The following is a 23,511-nucleotide window of genomic DNA, read 5'->3' on the forward strand; positions in this document are numbered from 1 at the left end:
CAGTGTTGATTCAAGGGACAGTCCATGGTAGCACAGTCTGACTGGTTAAACACTGAAGTTGGTTGGGCCAATGGCTTCCAGGAAAGAGAGGAGATGCCGGTTTTATTTTGCGACTGTCAAGAAGAATTCTGCTTTTGATGGTCACGTTTGGGCAACCATCCATTAGGGTCTGGACTAGGATAGCTGATGCACTCCTTCCACACAGACTTCTGACAGCTGTCAAAAAGTAATGGTTTTCTGTTACTGCCGACACAGGCCAGATTCAAACCAATGACCAAGAGGTGAAAGGCTCTGCATCCCATTAGCAATCTTCCTCTGTACATTTCTTCTATTGTTAGTTTTTAGTATCCTTGAAAACTTACCCTGCAGAACCTCACTGGCACCAGTTGATCATAAAATAAGACATAAGAAGTTTAAGTGCATCTATTTTGAGTTTTAGGCCAATTCCTTCAGTCTGATATTTTATCTCCATTCTCAGCTGTGTTTTTTTTTTTTTTTCCTCCTGTTTTGATAAATGGATGATATATCATAGCCTTCAAGTTTTATTGTCTACTCAAAGTTTTTTTAGGCATACTAAAGGACACAATCCTAGAAGCTAGAATGTAATTACAGATTTTGCATCTCCTGTATGACCTGTCAGAGAGTCTGCTATCTCTTATAAAGCCATTCCAGCATATACTTAATGTCAATTTGATAGAAGAAACACTTTCATAGGTTCTCTTTGATTGACACATTTAAAATGACATCAGTTCCTAGTTTTAAAACCTATTGTTATTAAGTCTCTGTTGCTATTTATGTTAGAAATATGTGCGTGTATGTCAAAACAATATATCAACTTTGCTGATTGGCTGCACCTAGATTGTGTTGCCAAGGTAACAGAACAATTGGTTTTAATCTTTTCTAAATTGTCTTATTTGTTTGTTTCATATTCAAAGTTTCATATTTAATTTTCTAAAAGCAGAATTGGTTGATTATTTTAAAATATATATTTTTTAAAACCATTGGTGCATTCAATGCATTTTATGAAATGTTCACAGAAACACACTTTTTGTCAAGATTAAAAAGAGTAAGCAATTATGGATTATTTGAGATAAATATCTATTACGGTGTTACTAAGTACACAACTAGCTTTTTGGTTTGATATATTTGACAGTTGTTGGTTATATTTTAAGCAGTATGTAGTGGATTCATCACATTTGAGTTTTCTTAGATAGTAAGACCTCCATGTAGGACTTGTGCCTTGTTTTGTAATGCTAACTGCATTGTTGGCATTATCAAAATATGAGTAATTACCTTGCTTTGGTACTTCCTGATTTTGGAAAGGTACCTCCCCATCCAACTGGAAAAAATGTTCATTATTTGTTTGAGAGGTTCTAAATCCCCATCATAGACAAATGAGTATTAGTATGAGGAACACTCTGTTCATGTCTGGAAGTAAATTTTGATTTTTCAGTATGTAATTTGAATAAGATTTACCAAAATTTGTGATTTACTCTCCTGTTTGGTTATAAAGCAAACCCCAGTCACCTTCTCGTACGTGCTGTGGTCAGGCTAAATCTGAGAGAACCTCAATTAAAATTTACTCTGTTCAAATGCATCCCTGTTGATGTCATCCCAAACAATGATGAGTATTGTGGACTCCTGGGTTTTAGTTGGGGTTATGTGTGGTAGACAAAGTCTTTGTTTATGACGTTCCAGGATCACCTAGATGCTTCTTGGTTAGTGTATTTCAATTATATGCATGTACATATGGAACATATAGGTAGGCTTTCGTCTTTTGAGTAAACTTATTTCTGTACTTGTATACATTTACAATGGAATTTAGGAACAAAATCTGAAAGGTAATTATGGTTTTCCATCATCCTCCAAATTAACATCAGGAAAGGCACATCCATGACAATCAGTTCAGGCTTAAGTGGGCCTGGGCAAGAGATAATTTATCCCCACAGACTTTTCCAAATTAATTATAATGCTATGAAACTGTTAAGTGAAGCATGAACCGAAAGATAATTTTGGAGTAAGCTTTTTTCATTTTTTCCTGAGAATAGTGAATTTAAATCAAATTTTTCCTCTAGAAACTTGCCTAATGTGGGATTGTGCGTGTATGAAAATTACTGTCCCAAGTTTTGCTGCTGGTTTGGCAAAGAGATTGCAATATCCATCACAGAATGGGAGTGGCTCTATATCCAGGTATATTTTCAGCAAAATGATAGATTATGTCTGTCCATTGATTACATCAAAGAGGTTATAAGATATGTATATGTTCTGGTTAAGGATGTATCATCATACTTATTAGGATGTGTTCCAATAGTCTTCAGGTTCTTTTTAGTTGATGGCAAAATAAGATCAGAGAGATCTTACACCTGTAGGCTATTTTTAATTGATGGTAAAAGAAGATCAGAGAGATCTTACACCTGTGCAATGTTTCATTGTCCTTTGCCACATTATACTGAAATGTTCTGTAACTGTAACCTCAATAACATGATAAATACTGCATGCACAGTCCAAAAGAGCATATATTACAAGAAATTTTATTACTTAAGTAAAGAAAACATATTGTTGATATGACTACAATGGAGAGATTTATGTTGGGAAAGATCAACAATGCAAATACAGACTCGCCAGGTTCTACCCGAAGAATGAGAACAAACATAATATTTCAGCAAAAAGGAAGAAATACACTTAGAACTCTCTTGGCCAGTTTTTCAGGAATCAGTTTTCACAAGGATCATGGTTTGTGTTCCCAACCCACTCTTTGATGTTATCAAACTATTGTGTCAACTGTTTTTCCTGTTATATTATTTTGAAATGCTTTCCAAGGGCTGGTATAAATGTAAATAGTTAGGCATTTGTCTGAGTTCAAGTTACACCTAAAATACATAAAACAATTGTCTTGATCTTAATGAATAAACTTCACAGTATTAGCATTTGCAAAGAATCAGATTAAGAAAAGTAGCATGTGAAAATAATAAAACTCCGTAATTGATTTTACAAATATAGTATAACCTACCTGAAAAAAATATGGGAAAACTGGAAGATATGGCTGTGGGATGGAGCATTATTCATGTTGATAAGGTGGTGTGCTTAATCAGCAGATATATCTGGAAGAAAATACCATATAGGTTCATTAAAAGTGGTTAAACTTCATAATGAAAACTATATGCAATGACAGTCATAGAAATATAGAGTTGAATGTGGTTTTGAATGGATGAAAGATAACGTTCTCAGGGGAATTTTCAGCAGAGCAAAAGCTCATGGGCCATGCCCTGTTAAGGAAGGAGTAAAAGAGGCGTGAGTGTAAAGAACATGCCAAGATCTTCTAGAGTATCCTGAAAGTTATTTCACAGCCTGAAAGAAAGTTTTATACTTTGGGACCCATGCTGTTTGATGCCAAGTGGCAGGTGACACATCCACCTAAGACTGTGAAGTATTTGTGTGCTCTTAATCCTGGCCATAAAACAAACAGTGGCTCAGGTAGAGTATAACGCTGTTCCCACATCAGTGAATGCAATGAGTGTGGAAAATGACAGAAACCTAGCCCTTTTGTGCTATAATATTAATCTGAACTGGCACAACATGAGTCCACTTTTACAACAGAGATTGGACAGAGAATGGGAAAGGAACACACGTCAGCTATTCTTCCAACAAATCTAAATAATCTAATCTGGTGTGTGGTCCTTCTCAGAAGCTTGTCCAAGTCTGATTAGAAAATTATGTTTTGTTGTTGTTTCTGGTAACCAGAAGAGCCCCAACATACTCTCTGTTTTAAGAGAAGGCTCAAGTTCCAGCCAGTTCAGATGGCATTAAGGACTTCAGTCAGAAAAACACTTCACATTTCTGAATGTCAGAATCTCTTTAATTGAAGAAAGTTACAGCTATATTCTGTATTTGAGTGGTGCAATTTTTTTTCTCATCCTTTAAATGTACCAAGCACCAATCTTTAGCATACTGTGGGCTGGAAGAACTACTTAGCAATCTGACTGGCATCTGAACACCCTTTCTGAGTACATGTTCTGTACTTTAAAAAGCAGCCGATTCCACCCCCTTGCTGTCTGGCTTTTTACACTGAATACAATATTCATAAGGGGGACCAGGCTGACAGCTTTAGAGAACAACACTCATGGAGAACAGCTGCTGAATGGTTCGCCAAGCCGCCCGGCCTGGTCGTGCTTCAGACCTGTTCTGAGGAGACCACTTCAGGGAGCACCAAAACAACTGAATGGGCACATCCCTCCGGCTCCCTGGTTCTTTTCTACCTCTATCAGTTTGTGGTGACTGTGGAGGTGAATTTAAAGATAGACACTCGCTGTTGGGAACTGGGATGTGAACCCTGCACATCACAGAGGCCCCTCTATATCTGCCATTCAGTGCTGCTGCCTGGTCCTGCTGCCATGGCATTCAAATTGCTACCTAGAACTGGTCTTTAGACTCACTGAGTCTCCTCTTTATGACTTGCTGACTTCATGACTGGCTGAGGAGGTACTTTATGACTTGCAGAGTCACCACATCCTGACTTGCTGTGTCACCACTGCATGCCTCACAGCTTGCTGTGGTGTGACACCACAACTCTCTGAATCGATGCTTGGTGACATGCAAGGTTGCAGCCAGCTCAGGTGCCGCTTGTTGAGTCATGGCTTTGCAGTTTGCAAAATCTTGTGACCTTGTGACACATCCACCTTCCTTGCAGTCTATCTGGCTACTGGCTCTCTATGGAAGAGCAGTGTCTCTCCTCAGCACAAATTTAAAACCTTGTCAAGAAGTGTGAGAAGTATTTTCCAGTTGATGCCAAGGTGCAAAGGGCAGAAAGTACAAAGTCAAGAGTCTGTCTTCTACCAAGGGCAACGGACTGTCTTTTTTTTAACTTGGCATTTGTTGTTTATCACTTTCTTTGCCTCCTGGCTGTTGCCATCCTTGCTGGGTTTTATTTCTTCTTGTTCTTGTGCAGTTTGTTTCTGTGAGTTTTCTATCAGGCTGCTAAAATCCAATATTGCATTGGAATTTGGCCTTTTAAAGTGTCATCTGGCTTTGGCACCAAAGCCACCCCCATGATGACAACCATGAGATGCTGTCTAGCTATCAGAGAGCTGAAAAGAAAGGTGTTTGCAAAAAGTCCCAATCTGTGCAGGTCAGGGACTCTCCAAGTCCTGCTGTGGGCTGGTAGGCTGGACCAGGACTGAGTTTCTCCCGCAGCTGGGACTCATCCTGCCAAGTTTTCTTATGCCACATAGCAGCTACTTGATAATTCCTCATGTCTCAGCTGCTGCTGCTGAAGAAATTTGGCGGGTTACCCACCTGCAGAAAACCTGCCCATCTTTTGCATGATGTGCAGTGCCCTCAGGAAGCAGAAAGCTGTGGGTGCTACTGGAAATCTGATGGAAAAATATGAGCTACTGTAGGATACATCCTGTGGCACGTTCACAGAGGGATAAATGCATTTGTTTTTTGTGTGCAGGTGAAACCAGTGTTGTTACGGAGCATAATGCCTTGCCTTTCATATACTATAGATATCAGTCTTCTACCTACTCTCTCTGTTCTGGCTGTGCTAAACCAAAGTCCACATTCTGTATTCTAGCAACAAAAAGGTTAAAGGATTCCCCGGAGCTAGCATACTGAAAGGCAAGGTAAAGTACCAAAGCACCAGGATGGCTTTTGTGGTTTATAATATGTCAATTTGTACAGTAAATAGGGTCTGTGTTTAATGCTCCCCTGCAGCGACGACTATTAATAATAAAAGGCCTTGAAAGAAACTGAAGTTTCATGATAAAGTATTTCTGACAGCTAGCTCCTCAGCACAACAACTGTTGTCCCCAGAGACTCATTCAACTTTCATTTGAATCATGGAGAAAGAAGACCAGCTTGGAAGATGTTTTTCTGGAGTGCAGAGGGGCACTTTGATCCTAGCTCAGATAACAGCTGCTCTACCTGAGCGGATTTTCGGGTAGATGTATCCTTCAGCCCAGGTAAGCCTCAGGGGAGGTGTCTGGTTGACCTCAAAGCTCAGGAAAGGCACCTGATACCTGAGGGAGGGTCTTTGAATGAGCAAGAGGACCTGGCATCACATTTTATCATTCTGTCAGTCTCGCATTTCTGGCAAGAGACAGCGTACACAGGAAGGGAACTCCTGAAGGGATTGAAGTCGCACCTTGATTTTTTTTTCCCATTGTAAAAAAAAAAAAAAAAAAAAAAAAAAAGAGGCAGAAAGCCAAAATACTTTGATTAGATTTTGTCTGTACTATTGTGTTTTCTCACTGCCCTTAGAGAGTACAAAGCACTTCATTTGAAATCTATGACCCTGATTTCTCAAAGCTGGAGCAAAAAGCAAATACCTGATATTTGATAAACTTCTCAAAGTAAAATGAAACTGTTCATATAGTGCATATAAGAGCTACAGTGATGGACATTATGGAAATCCCTACAGTAAACAGGCAGTGTTAGCTGTTGCAAAATGTGGCAAATTCTTTGATACTTATGCAGACAAAAATCCAACTGAAATTAATTCTTTTTCTGGATATGATACAATAAAGATTACTGAATTTTATTTTTTTCCCCATCAACAGCATCTATGCTGGTTCATGTAAATGAATATGCAAAACATTTCAGCTTTTTTGACTTCATATAAAGTGACAAGACACTGATTTTTCAAAACTGATTTCTCTTTAATAATTCTTTCTTCTTTCCCGTGCCTGTCTTTGTGACACTGAGGTAAAACCAGAGTAGCCCAGATAAATATTGTACTAACAAACTTTCGTTTTTTTACTGCAATGCTTTTTGGAAACAGCCTCCTTAAAAACTGTTGCTTCATTTATTACGATTCTGTTCATTCTTTTCCTCACCAAGGATATTTCATCACTCATTCAATGAACATGAAGTAGGGAAACACTCAAGATATCCCTTGATCTGGAATCTCTCATTATGTCTTTGACACCCTAACTGTGTCAGTGATAAAGACACTTGCTGAAGCCAACAGCTTGTAAGGCAGGAGAACTTCTTATACTGACTGTCTTCTAAACAGCTTCAGAAGATTTTCAAAAGAAATGAGAAACCTGCTGATCATACGCTTTGTGAGCTTCATTAAAAGGGTAAAAACGAGTGGTGCTATTGCAGGAAAACAAATGAAACAAGTGTCCAAAAAAAGCTAAAACTTTGGCTCTGTTACAGTGAGTACAGACTGGGGGTAGTCAATTTGCACCCCAAAACCACTGCTGAGTCTCCAGTCTGAGAGCCCATTGATTGTTTTGTGGCATTCAAAGCAGAAATCTTGTATAGCCCCACTCTGTTGGAATATGGCAGCTCCCCATGCTGTTGTGTGGAGGGGCAAGGGGGAATTATTTTAACTGTCAAATTTGTGAGATGAGGATGGTGTAGTATGGAGCATGGATTGGAATTCTTTGCAGGGGTGGCTTTTGGTGTTTCTGAACAAAAGCTGCTTGTGAAGAGAACAGACATTCCCAAAGTCCATCCCCACAGCCAATTTTTAGTGACTTTAATGGAAGCTTTTCTTGTATAAAGACCAGGGACAAGCCAGCTGCAGAGCACACACACGAAGGCTTCCTGTGGCTTCCCGTGGGACTGAGATGTGGCAGAGAGGCAGCAAGGTAAAACAGCCCTGCTTTGGAAAATTTCACCTGCTGAAAGAGGCTTTGGAGGAGATATTTGAGGATGAAGGATTTCTGTGGTGCTTTTGTATAGTTTACACAGCCGACCTTTTAAACTGCTAACAGAGTACAGAGCCTAGAAACATTCACAGTTGCTCCTAAGTTAAGGGTTTTGTCCTCTTGAGCCATTACATTATCTGAGTATAAACCAAAGAGTTTTTGGCTCTGAATAATTTAGGTGAAAGAGTTAGCCCTAGGCCAGGTGCTCTACTTATGCAGATGGTGAGATAAATTATTCAGAAGAAGAGACAGGTAAAACAGATGGGAAAGGCCGCCAAAACAAGACACCCAGAGGGCAGCTGTTTTACAGCTCCCCCGCGAAGCACCTTACTTACCAGGAGGGCCGTAGTAATGAGTGAAGCAGTGGTGTTGAAAATGAACTTTGCCTTGTTAATTCATGTGGTGGTCACAGGGAATACAGGTACTGATGCCTAGAAGCAATCACCACTAGTAGTTTAGGCCTTTTGTAACCCATGCTTTAATGTTAGAGAGCACATTCTCAAAGGATTTGCCCTATCAGTAGGACAGAGGTTGCTAAATTATTTGATTTTGAAAATGAACCCCAGTGGGAGGGGAAAAATACACTTCAGGAAATATTGACTTAATCTAAACAATGACACTTTTCAAACCGCTTATGCTGCCACATCATCCAGTTGTGTTTTCTCTTTCCACATATATAGATTTTTCATTTTGATTAAACTTTTGCTGTCTGAAGTAGATTTTTCAAGGCAATTTAGGATTCTTACTACTTCTGTTTATGGTCACATGCGTCAATTTTTATAGAACCCATCATTTCAACTATGAAAACTAAAGGGCTTTGATATTAAAAGTACTCAAATAGTCCAGGAACTTATGCCAAAGCAATGAAAAGTTCTAAATTATCTTGCTATTTTTACTGACAAGTGAATATTTTACTGGCTTTTACTGTCAGTCAATGTTTGATTATTTTGCTAATGACAATCACTAACTTTCCTGATGGTTGGCAATGTAAGACAAGTGTCATGAATGTATACAAAAGCTGACACAATTTTTTAGGAGGCTAAATAAACAAATCACTGCAGATCTGATTTTCTAAATTACATTCCCATAATAGAACACCTACTTCATATAGATATTCTCTCTGGCTTTGAGGAAATAAATAATTTGCCTGCGTAAATGGTAGATCAGATGTATAATAGGCCATGTCTGTATATGCAGTTGCACTTTTTAGGCAACGGGAGATAGGTGCTTCCCTGTGCACAGTTTCACTAGGGATGAGCTTTTATGAAGAAAAGATCTCTCTTTCTCTTTCTTACTTCCCTGCCCCTGCCAGGAGTGAATTGTGAAGGACACAAGCCACAAGGAAGAGGAGAGAAGGAAGGAGAAAGGAAGAGACATGCAAGAGAAAGGGAAACCGATGACAGACTTAGCTAAAGGAAAGCAATATGAGGAAAGAGTGCTTGTGTGTCAAGCACCCGGAGATCCCTCATGTATTTCCTCAGCCTAGAGACTGGCATCAAAGTTGCCCTATTAGAAAATGGCACCAAAGTTGCCACATCCCCTCTATATTCCTGGAGAAGCTGACTGACTGAAGGATCTCAAAAACTTCATTTCTATTTTCTGTCTCTCTTCTTTGTTGTGTTACTCAGTGTGGCTGAACCCTCTGGGGCAGAAGCTGTACCTTTGTATTCTGTGTCTATGAGAGCATAATGAATCTTCAGCATTACTGGGGGTCAGGTGTAAGTGTAGCACAGATAATGCCAACACAGATATTCCTCTTGCAGAAAGCACACTTGAATGTAGATCCAGTGCAGCAGCCCCCTCCCTATGATCTTTAGATTGTATTTCCATGCAGAAAAGTTTCCATGGAGAAAGCACATTCATGTTGCAATGTAGGTTATCATAATAACAATTTCTCTGTTAAGGAATAATCTAAATGTGCCAGAGACCTTTTGAACTTAAAGAAAGCTTTTTCAAATATAGATTTTTATTTTTTATTTTCATTTTTTTTTAAACATGCATTTATAGTGTGAAAATGAAAATGTATAGGTGAAAATGAATTAACAGCAAAACAGAATTTTGGCTTCACTAAAAACTCGGGATAAAAATGTTAGAAAAGTGAAACCCATTATTTGATCTCAAATATTTGTAAAGTTAGCACAGAAGGACACAAAGTTACCCACTCAAACAGTATTTTTCCTTTTTAACTTTACTCCAATGTAAAAGTTCTCAAATAACACTTCCTGTTGTTATTATTTCCTAAAGTACATACAAAACAGCATTCTTTGTGATCCTAAAAAAAAAGTTTCTTCTGTTGTCTTACAGGAGTTTTAAAAATATATTGTTAGATATTCTTGCAGTCTATAGGGTTTTCTCTGAGCTGACATTCTGCTTGTACTTATCGAAGATATTATGTAAGACCAAGAATCTCACTTATTTTCTAGTTAGAGAAGTGCGTGTGTTAGCCAAGGATGACACTCTGTCAATAAATCTTTTCACTTTCTTTGTACTTCCTTTGATCTCCAAGGAGGATTTAGCCATCCTCTTCAAAGAAAACAATATCTGCCGATGTGCGTCTTTCCTGGTTCCCTCTTCATATCTTTTCTTCTTAGTGACCATCATTGTGGCTTCTTGACTTCTTTCGTTTGGTCACCAGCTCTGATGTACTTGAAATATTTACTCTTCTTTTATGTCTGTTTTTTTTTTTCTCCCGTGTTCTTATCTTACCACCGTATTCATTAGCCATTTTTTCTGGCTCTTTCTCCTAGAAATGCAGACGTTTTTGATCTCAGCTGTCTTCAGAGAGCTGTCCCATAGTCCTACCTATCTCTAGCACTGCAGCATCTCTTCCTTCCCATCACAATCCTCAACTGTGTTCTCTGCCATCATTAGCAGAGGAGTTCTCTCCTACTGTCATCTTGGATTCCCTTTGTTCTACTCTTTTGCCAATCCACATCATCAAAAGGATCTTCCTGAACAAAACTCTGGCTCTCTCTCATGCCTGGAGTCTTTGTTTATTTGCTTGTTTTTTACCATTGTTGCTCATATTGATTAATTCATTCAATAATATTTCTCTAAGTTTATTGTCTTTTACTAACTTAATGATCACCTACCTCTCTCACCTGCATGCCTATCTATTCCCTATGCCACATTTTTTCTTCTGAATAAATGTTTGTTACACAGCAAAGAGATCCTTTAAATACTACTTAGAAACTCTTTTCAAATCATGTAATCACCTTGCCATTCTCTCTATTCAGTCTAGCTCCTGTTTACTGTGAGTTCCCACCTAAAGGAAAAGTGTATATATGTGTGTGTGTATATATATGTATATATCTACATTAGCAATATGAGTCAAATTATCAGTAGTTCAAGAAGGGATTGTTGTTTAACCTCATTAAATGGTTTTTCTCTTTCCTTATCGAGCTTAATAATCAGTAAATGAGAAAGATCACAAGTGTCATCTCCCAAGTCCCGGGGCAGTTTGAGGCAAAACAAGAAAGCTATTCTCTTAGAAATTGCTTGCTATGTCAATGCAGATAAATGAGTTTTCATTTAGTTTGTTGAAAAACAGCATCATCTGCATAGAAAAAAATAATGCAGCTAACAATTCTGAATTGGCACAGGCTGTGGGAGAAGTAGGATGTAGCAGTAAACAATCACCTACTTATCAATGAAATTAAAAAGAAAATAAACCATTGAAAGTCATTTATTTTCTCCACTTTTGAATGTGTATATAAAAACATTAGAAAATATTTAAGAAGTGATGCTAAGACAAGGTAAACTCATTTGGCTGGAGTATGTGAACAATTCAATTGCTTTGCAGGCAGACATGGCTTTAATAATATCCATCAGTGCATGACACTTCTTATTTAAAGGCTGCAATCAACATTGACTGGGTCATTTAAACAGAGAAGAGGTGTCATTTATCCATTTATTTTGAAAGTTTTAAATACATGTCAGTAAATCAGTTTTCTAATATTCAGCCTAGTCATTTAGTACTATTGAGTAAAATTCTTTGCTGTTGAGGTCAACAGAGTCAGGTTTTCACTCACCAACTCCCACAAAGTCAGCTGTCGTATGGATGCCGAACATCTGGATTGAGCCAGTAGAAGTTTTTCATGGAGTATTTGATATCACTGCGGTGCAGTACATACACCTGAGAAAATAATTTGGTTCATATTTGGTTCATTCACTGTAAATAGTGCCTTAATTAAACACAGAGCTGCCCCCCCTCCCCCCCCCATTTTTTTAACTAAAATTATTCGAAAAATGACTAATGTTCTATTAAAATTAATAAAAATAAGAAAGCAGTAATATTCCTGATGTGATTGAAAAGGGTCATGTATGTTGGCTTCCACTGGGTGTATCATCAAATAGAAGAAAAACAGTTATGTTCAGATGAGCAGAATTGTAAACAATAACAGAACTGAGAAGATGTACTTCAAACCTTGAGAAATCTGACCGGTACTTTGGGAGTTTCTCCAGAAAAGAAGATAATGAATGTCATTCAGGAATTGACCTCATTGCATTATGTGGTGTAGATGTCACCTACATTGACTCACACACCTTCATGGGTATAAAATTGGTCTTTTAAGATAGCTTTATGGAGGTAAAATCTAATCTGTTCTCAAACCATCTTTGGTGTCTGATACAATTTTTACAGTAATATTTGTGGTGAGAGAGTGTCTTATACATCATTTAGGGGCTAGATCTACTAATCAGATATGCTTTGAAGAGCCTGAAACTTTTGGCCTTCGGCTGTGAACAAGAAATCCTCTTTGTGATCTGGTGCATGACTCGGTATCTTTTTTCAAATGTCTGGAAATTAAGAGGGGCTGGCTCTTAAGTCAATACAACAGGATTTTTTGGCGTCTTTTCCTGTTAAGGTGAGTGAAATTTGTACAACTTAAATCATATTTAGGCTGACAAGACTGGAGTATTGGATGTGTTAATAACTTTCCCTTACCTCTCATGAAATAATTCAAATTTTGTAAGTAGGTATGGGAATTAAAATTTGGGGGAGTCCATTTATTTTTCATACTTTTGGATGAATGTATTTCTTTCTATGGATCCCTTTGGCCAAGGTCTTTGATTATGGCATATTTCTTTCTTGAAGCCTCTTATGGTGGATGAAAACATTTGTACTATGCAAGCACCAGCTTTTATTATCAGTTATCTAATGTTCTTATCAGTTATTCACTAAAATGGTCTAATATAATTGCTGTGAAATACCAAAAAACAATCTCTTTGCTGGCAGCACTAGGCAAGACTTGCAAAGTAAACTCTAGTGGGCAAGTGAAAAGTCCCAGGTTTTGAAAGAGTTTATGTACATTAAATTATCTAAGATAAAATCCTATCCCACGTAAGTCAACAGATAAAATTCATTTAACTTCTGTATTCAGGATTTTGACCTGAAACATGCTTTTATGTACTTAACTAAAACTTGAGATTTATTTTTAAATGCAGCTGCTGTTTTAAGCAGGTCTGTATCGAAAATAAAATGGGAGGGGCACCAGACATACTACTAAAGTGCTAGATTAACAGAGGATGGATCCAAATCACTGCAGTGAACAGCCCAAGCCTTCCACAGGAGGTCATATTTTGTCTAGTCGGAGCACTCCAGGACTAATTTTTTTTTCTCTGTTACTTTATCTGTCATGTTATGGTTCTTGCCTAGGAATAACGTGGAACGTCTATTAGTCTCCATGAAGTAATGTCAAGGCAAGACTTGTAGGCAGACAGGCGTAGCAGGTGGTTCATGTGCAAGGCACATGTGAGTTCACATCGTGTTCAAGGTACACATTTGCATTATATACCTCTTCTCTCTTAGTCATGACTCTCCCTCTCTCTCTCCTTCTCTCTTTTGAACTTTCTCATTCAAGTTCGCTACAATGTCAAACTAATTCTTGAGAGCTTTCAATTTCAAGATTAGCACATTCAAACCAAATAAAGAGAAGGTGCAAAGGTGACTGAAATGATGAAGAGAGATGCTTATAATCTAGAGTAGTAGGGTTGTGAGAAGGTTGTGCAATAGTGTCTAACTCCTATGTGGTCTGCTGAGAAGTGCTGCTCTGTGCAATGTGTCATGGCAAAAAGCCATAAAAAAGAGGCCATAAAAACTGGCATCAAGTGAAGACACAGTATTACTGCCTTGGTAGAGCTTTACAGTTTTTAGCTCCTGATGCAGTAAAGAGAAGAAGAAAGGAATCTTGGCTTCTTAACGCCTGTTTCCACGTAAAGTTTGGTAAACCAAATTCTGACTGGCCTGTTGCAAAATAAAATGTTTGAATTTCACCAAGCCACAAGGAATAAGCAGTTATATCTACACAGGAGTGAATTTTGTCTGGGGAATTTGTGGAAGAACCAAGATAGGGAAATAAAGAACGAAAGTGACTCAGTGGGATGGATTAGTGCAATGCTGTCTTAAGACGTAGCCACCTCCCTTCTCCAGCACCCAACATTTTCAAAGGAGACAGCCCAGGTGCAGGAAATCTGCTGCTGGGAAGCCCGTGCAGACATTGTGTGTGCAGAGACTGCTTGATCTGTTCCCTCACAAGATCTGAAATGGGCCTGATGATTTGCTGTTTTCAAGATGCCTTTCCATTTTCAAGAGCTTGCCCTACCAATAATATTGTCAGAAAGAAGCTTAAAAATGTGGTCTTTCTGTCACATGAGGGCCTAAGGACCAAAAGGCACACGATTTTCAAATCATGTAACAGATCATGGCTGATATCACTCATGGAACAAGACAAAATTGAATGGAGGAAGGAAAAATATATAGTCAGTGAAATATTTTCAAGGGTTTTTGCTTTGATGGAAAAATACAGTAACACTGAAAATCTATGGAAAAAAGGAAGCAAATATTTTAGCTTTTGCATATATAAGTGTATATGTGGAAGCTATTATTAAAATGCACCTTACTATAATGATTCATACAGAAGTTAAGCAGGATTATGAGACAAATAAAGGCATAACCATCCTCTTAAATCATGCTATACTGATCAAACAGCTCTGCGCAATACCCTAGCTATTTACCTACAACAAGATAAAACATGATTAGTGCCCATTACCAGTGTGGTAAAATGAAAATAATCTCAAAGCACACATTACCCAAGCAAAGAGTACTGAACTGAAGTAGAGCCAAGTAATAAATTTACACTCATCAAAGAAGTTATTAAAAAAAATTATTATGAATTTCATCAAATATCTAATGTATGCCTACATTTGCTGATTCAGCAAACCTCCAAATACCGCTTAATTTCAAGCATATAAATTAATAGTTTTCAATCTGGGTCTACAGGCAACTAGGAGTCCATGGTCTCCTCTTAAGAGCACCAGTAGAGGTAAGGAAGAAAACTAAGCTTTTAAAATTCATTATTCTGCTAGTAAACTTACAAGAATATTATATTAAAAATAATAACAATAATAATAAAAAAAACACAGTATAAAACTGGTAATATAAGTAATCAGCCTTCTTGTCTATCTAAAAGCTTAAGTATGTGAGATTATAGAATTAAAGTATTGCACACCAACTGTACATTCCTTCAACCTGTCATTGTTACATGTACTGATTTTACTGTTACAATAGTTAATCATTCAAATGTTGGCTGCATAGGTCTCTTTATTGCATACATTATACAGAACAAAAGCAGAAAACACAGAATAAAAACATATTCAGTGCTATGCTGGAGAGGAAAATACACCACAATCTTTCCAAGTGATATCATGACACAGAATTTAGTTCATTTGTATGTATTCTATTAAATACTTTAAAAGGTTGTGCTCACCCTATGCTGTCTGGTTAAGGCTTCTGATACAAGTAGAAGTCCTCTCCCATGACTGCATGGGTAAGTGAAGGTCCATACTTCTGAGAAGTATTCAGCTATCTCAATCCTGTTAAAGCCCCTAGGGAGGGTGCTCAGCATGTTGGTAATGTGGACTCTGAAGTGCAATTCAAGCATGTACCTATCAGGTTTAGATGCTGGATTTTCAAACTCACAGAACACAGACAAATAAAACCAGTTTCCTGCACAGGAAGACTAAGTGCTATTCCCTCAGCTAAGAGTATTTTCATGCTAAAGTGGAATGGATCCATGTTGAATGCAGTCTTCTTGTAAGAACTATGGTCAAGATTTGTTTTTATAGTTTGCAAACTGTACTTTTGTCATTCACTCATTAATGTCAAAAATCTTTTTTTTAAGTTTTCACAATAATAATAATTTTGTTTTTAAATGGGAAGTCAGCATAGCATTTATCAGCCTGTACAAAATTAATGTTTCAAAAAGTTATCACCACCTGAACGTAAGGTTTTATAATACAAGATGCTTTATAAATCTGATTGAGAAGAAATCATCACATTCTAATAAAATAAAGTAACTGGAGGCAGAGTGAAATTAATAGTCAGCAGCCATAACAATATTCCTGTAATTAAATATTTCACATCTCAAGGATGCCTATTCACAAAACACTTAAATAGCTCGTCAGTTCGGCCAGTCTCTCTTGGTTGTAAGGAAAGGAATGCATTCAGCTGAGTGGACATCCTAATTGTGCATCTTCTTCAGGGAAACAGTTTTTCACCAAGCTTTTGCAATTACACTGTCTCATGTCTATAAAGTGCAGTGAAATCAGTCATATACCGTACACAGTTTGGTTAAAGAAAATCACTTGGAGGCTTGGGTTCTGCTTAGGTCAAAGAGCAAAACACTCCACAGAAGAGGTCAGCTGAATGTGGAGATCACAGTTATGGAAGAAGCTTTGTAACTGATTAGCAGGCAAATTGCTCTGAGGGTTGTCAATCACGTTTTGCTTCCTTCCGTACAAATGCATGTTTATTTTTAGTCTCCTAAGGCCTTGCTAGTACTAAGGCCTGCTAGCAGCAGGGCTGATGTGCAGCAGTGCAGAGCTCTCAGCTGCAGCAAGGTCAGGTGGAAATTGTGAGAGCTCAGCACTTCTTATGACTGGTCTCTAGACTGGGACAGGACGATGTCTGTCCTGAAAAGTAAGCCAGAAATTAAGGTGGCACCTGACTTTCCAAGAAAATGCTTCTCTAAGTGCCTTAGTATTTAGTAAAGTGTGTCTGATATGCTTAGCCCACACAAATGTAGAATCTGCTTGCATCCTGTCTCTGATTATGTCTCCTGTAAGGTATAGCTGCACACAGAAACACGTGCAAATATGTGTTTTCTAGATTTGAGCCTACACTTACCAAAAATGAAATAGCTTAATTGATGTCTGTGGCATTACTCCTGGTTTCTAAAAGTGTAAGTGTTGAACAAGGTTCTCTCTACATGTGTATAAAATGCCATTTAATACATATACTATATATATAAAAAAAAAAAAAAAAAAAACACATATAATTTATCTATATTGATATAATCTTTATTTATATCACTGTTTTCCTTTTACAGTAAAGTAATATCAAACAAACCCCTAACTCTCCACATCCTTTATTTTTTTAATTTTAAAAATCTAAAGAAAAAATGTCTCACAGCAGTCTACAAACAAGCTGCATCTGTTTAATATTAAAGTGCAAAAAATAATAATAAAACCATTACTTTTGGAATATCCAAATAACCTGAGGAAAAATAGCATCCAGCTGGCCCTTGGTATAACTGGTTTTTACATCAGTTGGATGTTTCTGGGATTACCAGATTCAACACTTATCTTTAAGTAGGTTGAGTTTCTAAAGATGTAGCATCCAGAAACTTCTGAGTAATCTGTCCGCTTAGAAGTACAATATTGTGTTACCAGATCTGCTGAGCAAATGCACAATAAAGTTAATCCTTTGGTTCTGGAAAAGCTGTAGGTATTGCAATGGCAGATGTGCTGAAACAGAAGTGTTTACGTTTGTTCGGGCTTGTGAAGCAGCAACTCCACCATCTCACAAGTATATGAATTTCCTGCAAGCATTTACCTAAGGGCTATCATGGGAAAGGAAAAGAGCTCTGAAGGAGTCTCTGAATCCTGTTGGCAGAGTGGCAGACCTCTTCTTGTGAACTGGGTGTCACATGCCTCGGAGCACTAAACTGCTTTTGGTATACAGGGAAAAGTATTACAAAGACCAATACCCGGTTATATTTAATAGGTTTTCCACTTCTTCCTTCTTCTTATGCCATATGGAAAGCAAGAAAAATATTAGGTTAAAGGTTTTGTGCTGTGCAGGTGTGATATGACTGTGGTTTGGCCAGAGCTTTGAGGCAGAGCTGCCTTCTAGACCTTTTATAGTGAGCTCTCCAGAGAAGACTGGGAGGGAGGCTTTAAACTCAGAAAGCCAGGTTGTGTAGAGCACAAATGAGTGGTGTAACCTGTTCTCCCCTTCCTGGCTTGGATTCCTAATGTCACCCCCACAGCCTCTGGTTGCTATTAATTTGGCAACAAGCCTTTGAGACAGTGGCCATATTCACCGTAGTGAACAAAAGGGAAGCCACTGGAAGGGCTTGGGGTGATTTAGTGCTTATTTGCTATGCCTAGTGTTTACCAAGTCATGCAATGTGTCATTCTCCATTGCAGAGAATGAAGACTGTGAGTTAGCTGTATATGGGTACATTTGCAGGACAGGCGTAAGGAGACACAAGACAAGGATCAGAATAGAACTCATGGGTCTCTATCACTGGGGCAAAAGGCAGGCAAAGTCCTTCAGAGATAGTCACAGAAATTGAGGAGGACAAGACATGACATTGGTCTGCTCAGGTGGTAGATAGCTGGCAAATCAGAAAGGAAATGAGTTAGGTGTTGGATCTAAAAGTTCGTCAACAAGAACTTGATAGAGATTTCACAAGCGCGTCTTTGGTTGCAAGTACAAATTTTGGATATCAAAGGGCCTGGAATAACAATAAAATAGACTGATATAAATTACATGGTTTAGATTCAGTGTTCAGTATTTGCATAGGAGTAAAAGGGATCTCCTAGATTACCAAATACATTCCTCTGCTGTTGTAAGCAACCATATCTTGTACTTTATGTATTTATTAAGCTCCACGGGAAAATTCGGATTTTTCTTCCTAGTTTTAATGGGAGGCTGTTTCCAAACTTCAGTCTTCCTGTGATCAGAAACTTTAATTTCTGGGTTCAAATTTATTCATTACTCATTAGTAATCATTTGTCCTTGTGTCATCTTTGTCCATTTGCTTAAGTATCTTTTCTCTCGCTTTAGTGCCTAACCTGAATGTATTTATAGAGAGCAATTATATCCGCTCTCAGCATGAATGAGCTTAGAGATGAAAGAGAGAAGGAAGCAAACATGTTGCTTCAGCCTGGACCAGCTGGAACCTCTTTGTTCAGACTCATGTAAAATATTTTGCAGCAGCTGAATCTGGAAGCAGCATTTGTGTAGCTCATAGCAATATGATACAAATCTAGCCACCTCGCAGCCTGATGAGATGGAAATGGACATTTCAAGCCACAGTTGCTCTCAGGGTATTCATGGGTACTGTGGAATTGGGAGCACTAAAACTACGGTCCAACTTAGTTGGAGAATAACGATCTGCATTTGATTGTGCCAAACACCCGTGGCAAGCCATTGTAAACTTTTCCCACCATTATCACTTGTATTTTTCTAGTGTTGGGAGTAAGGTATTAGTCTGTATTGGATTATCACTAGCTGTGTGGTATATTTCAGAGGGGAGTCTACATGGTGTTATCTGCTTGCTGTAGACTCTGGAGTCAGCAATTCCTTCTGTTATTCCCCAGAGTAGCCATAAGGCTGTCTCCTAGACTTCATCACACTAACGTAATCAGTGAAGAGAAGGAGTTGCCCATCACATCTCCTGGTCTTTCGGTACAAATTTCTAATTGGAATATGGAATCAATAATACAGTAATAATACACTCCACCATAGCATATATTCAGATAAATGGTTTGACAAAGAAACCCTTAGGGGAATGGCAATTGCAATAAGCTATTGTTTTGCTTAGTGCCATTTCTTTGCCAGAAGTGGCAAGCATAGCTGAACAACTATATGGAGTGTTGGATGCTTTAAATATACGATTGTGCATATTCCTTTGTATATAATTCTTAAATGCCTGAGAGCAGTTTGTTGTGAATCAGGTTTTTAATTTTTTTTTTTTTTTTTTGTATGTAAAGTGCTTTTAGATCTAAAAGCGTTTATTCCTCTCATATATGTGTGTTAGCACTTGCCACTACTCATGCTGCAAAGTATGTTTCTCCTCCAATCAAAAATATTCTTGGGATTCCACAGACTGTGAAAGCAATGGAAAATTAAAGGGCCTTTAATTTGGAAGAACCTGCATCATGTAAATAAAATTATAGAAATACAATGAGATGCCAGTCATTGTATCTGCAAATGATTAGTTAATGGAGTAATGCATCTCATCACAGTTTCTCTTCTGGAGGGTGGAGTTTTAGCCTGGCTTGAGATAAATCCAGCCCTCTCCTTGTGACTGACCTCTGTGCATCCTCATATAAGGGCAAAATTTGCACAAATTAGAATTCTTCTCATAGTTTGGTATAATCTGTGTTGTCTTTCTTGAGGGAGACAGAGATACAAGAGTACCATCAGTCAGGGTTATGGTGAATTGACAAAGCTACATAAGGAAGCTTTAACTATACCTGATTTAAGTGTAAGGTTCTTAAGAGGTTTTTAGAGAGGAAGAAGAACAGTGTGGTTGACCATGGCATTTCTCAAAGTTGGTCTGTTTTAAAATTCTGGGGACAGATTTGAGTGCACCTGCTCCTTTGCCCCTTGCTTGCTTGATCGCAAGATGGAAGGCCACATGAAGGCCACTAGAAAGGGACTGCACAATTCAGGAACTAATCAGAAATCAATTTTGACAGCCTACTCATTGGAAAGGAATGAAAAAGCAGAGGTGGCAGGTTTTTTTTAAGGCTTTAAGGAAGGGTGGTGATTTTCTCCTGTAATTCACAGAAACAGCAGATGTACAAAAGGAGAACTAAAACAAAAAGGACAAATGCAGTGTGTGGGCAAACCTGTTGGTTACTTGTCTTTGCACAACAACTCTTTTCATCAAGAAAACAGGTTAAATACAATGGAAGTTGTGCAACAGTATTCCAATTTGCTGGCAGCACTCTCATCAGTCTTCTTAACATATTTGTCACTGGTCCAGGTGTAAATACATAAAATAATAATAATAATCAGGAAACTGAAAATCACAAAAAATGTGGCCCATATGATTATGCTGGTAGGGCGATGCTATCTACTCTGTGACTGCTCCACACACACAAATGCACAGGAGAAGTTTACTTCTTCTGCATGGGCATATCCAGGGCAAGGGTGGTGGCCAAGCACAAAAGGATTCACTTGTTTTAGAAGCACATACCATAATAAAGCTGCTGGTGTCTCCCACAGGGGAAAGAACTGAACCACAAAAAAAACATTTCCATGAGTCAGATTTGGTCCACAGGCCACCAGCTGAACCAGGTAGCTAAATAAATATCTCTGGAGGAAATTTGGAAATTCAGACACATTTTGAACAGAAAAACTAAAATGTTTGTTTTCAGGCTACTCAAGGGTATTGGGGGAAGGACCAAAGCAAACACAAAACTGATCACATCTTAGTATCTTTTTAGATTGAAAGCTTTTTTTTTTTTTTTTTTCTTGGTAAAGAAAAGACCTAGTCTCTCAAGAGGACTTCCAAATCCAGAAAGAAATTAGGTAAAACCTCCTTGAGGTCCCTAGGCTCTTTTCTAATGTCACTGACTGTAGGTAAACATGTTCAACACTGTACTGATGTCCAATAGTGTCAAATTCTCCAACTGATATGAAGTTTCAGCTCCTTGAGACCTGCCATCTTTTGAACGGTGCTAGATAGGTCCTGGCATCAAGAAGTCACAGTCCAGTTCAGGAACCACTGTGCTAGACACAGCTTTCACAAAAATATGATAAGATTTGGAGCCCCATTGGAGCAATGCCACATTGTTGTGGGATATTTTATTTTTTAATTGGAAACAAAACAAAACAACCTGCAGTTATCTGATGCTCTAGGCAAATGTACAAAGCACTTTTAAAAATACAATAGACATTCAAATGGGAACATTATTAATTAAAACCCTCCACGTACTGTACAAATGAAACGTTCTTCTCTCTACCTACTCAAATCATTCATTCAGAAAAATCCTGGGAAAATAGTTAGGCTTTGCAATGTGCCCCATAGGTCAATGTATTCAGGCTCCAACAGACCAAGTGGGAGGAGTGAGTTCCAGAACGGGGAAATCTTCATTGCGAACTCCCTCTCAAAGAGAGTGCATTCAGAAATGTGCACAGCATGCTTACAGAAAAAAATGGCACTAGTCCTTTGCCCAGCTCAAATTTTAAATGAGTCCTTTAATATATGTATATCCAACCAAGGACAGGATGCTGACCTATGCTCCTGTGTGAAGCACAGTAGTGGAAAGGACTTTGAAGCCCTGTAGGATTTTCAGACCAACAGATTGCCTGCCTTTTTTTTTTTTTTTTTTAATTATTTTTCTACTGTATATATCCTTATGATACAGATTTATACCACAACAAACCCTTTTCTCTGTGCTTTACTATCCCATATCCACTTTATTTAATAAAAATGGCATCCTTGAGAGTCAAACAGTCCCTGGGCAGCTCACATGTTTTGTATGTTAAAAATAGCATCCGTGAGTTCTGGTCTGAAAACTATTTACTTTTCCTATAGTCCCATATCAAAAGTCCCCACTTAATATAGGGATGAGTCAAAGTCTGGCTGCAGAAGCCAAAGCCAAACTTCTCTCATGCTTTAAAGTTTGGTGTTGTATTTCAGATCCATCCCCTAAATCAGACTGGCTTTCAGTGCTCCGATCAGAACAATCCCTATCTTATTTGCTTGCTGGCTGCAAAACAGTAGGAAGATTGTCAGTACCCTGCCCAGGCCCTAATTAAAAATCCAAACTCAAATTTAGTATTTCAAACATTATTTAAAATATATGAAGATAGTCAGTCTATTGCTGTTGCTCATTACTCTGTTGAAACCTAATATTAGTAACAGCATGTACAGAGGACCTGGAGCATGAATTAATAATGAGGTGCTTGTGCTGGAAAACATGCGAGAGCCTGGTTCCCCAACTTGGCAGGCGTCCAGCACAGTCTAGTTTGCTTTTCTCTGCACAGTGATCGAATCATCTGCTCAACAAAATCTTCAGGAAGGAAAGTATTTCTGGTTAGTTTACTTCCTCTGATGATCATTTACCAAAAACAATGAAGAACAAAGAGAATCAGAACTGAAGGGATCCACAACAAGGCAAAAAATCTTTAAACTGATGGTATTGTACTAGTGATCAAATGGTAGTGGTGATAGCATTTAAGCACAATCCTCAAACAAGTAAGGACCTCCATGCCATCAACCTGCCCCCCTTGTACATGAAGCCTCTTCTTGAGGCTTTTGAGGTGAATTTTTAATCAACTCTTTCCCCACTTGTCATTGTCCCATGAGAAAAAAATATCTGAACAAGAATATAGAGACAGAGCACAAGGCTTGTTAAAGCTTTTGGCCTAGAGCTAAGGATGTATCTGCAGGTTTTCTATAGATATGAGGAAGGAGCTAGCAAGTCACTGAGTTCTTCAAATGATGTTCTTCAAAATGAATCAAGAATAGATGTACAGGCTAGAAAATATCTGCATCGTTTGTAGTTTGCAATGCATATATATATTTGTAATACATACATATTTATATATAATGTATGTATGCCTATATGTGCACTTAAAAAGATAATATAGACCTGTAAGCTGTATTTTTCATATGTGTAAAAATACTGTTAGATCAATTATATAGTATAGAGACTAGGTGTATCTATTTTTATGTATGTATCTATGCATACTCCCTTACACATGCTTTACAGGAATCTGGCTTTCATCCGTCCTCCTGGTGCCCCATGCTGGCCTCCTCCACTCGTGCAC

General features: G+C 38.1%; 1 long non-coding RNA gene across 12 annotated transcripts in view; it reads left to right on the top strand.

Moving 5' to 3' along the window:
• Positions 1–23,511, top strand: part of LOC137861164 (uncharacterized) — a 324,908-nt gene that overhangs the window by 237,620 nt on the left and 63,777 nt on the right. The gene's annotated exons all lie outside the window — the stretch shown is intronic.

The sequence above is a fragment of the Anas acuta genome, chromosome 9 (assembly GCF_963932015.1).
Source record: "Anas acuta chromosome 9, bAnaAcu1.1, whole genome shotgun sequence".
In the NCBI taxonomy this organism is placed as follows: Eukaryota; Metazoa; Chordata; class Aves; order Anseriformes; family Anatidae; genus Anas; species Anas acuta.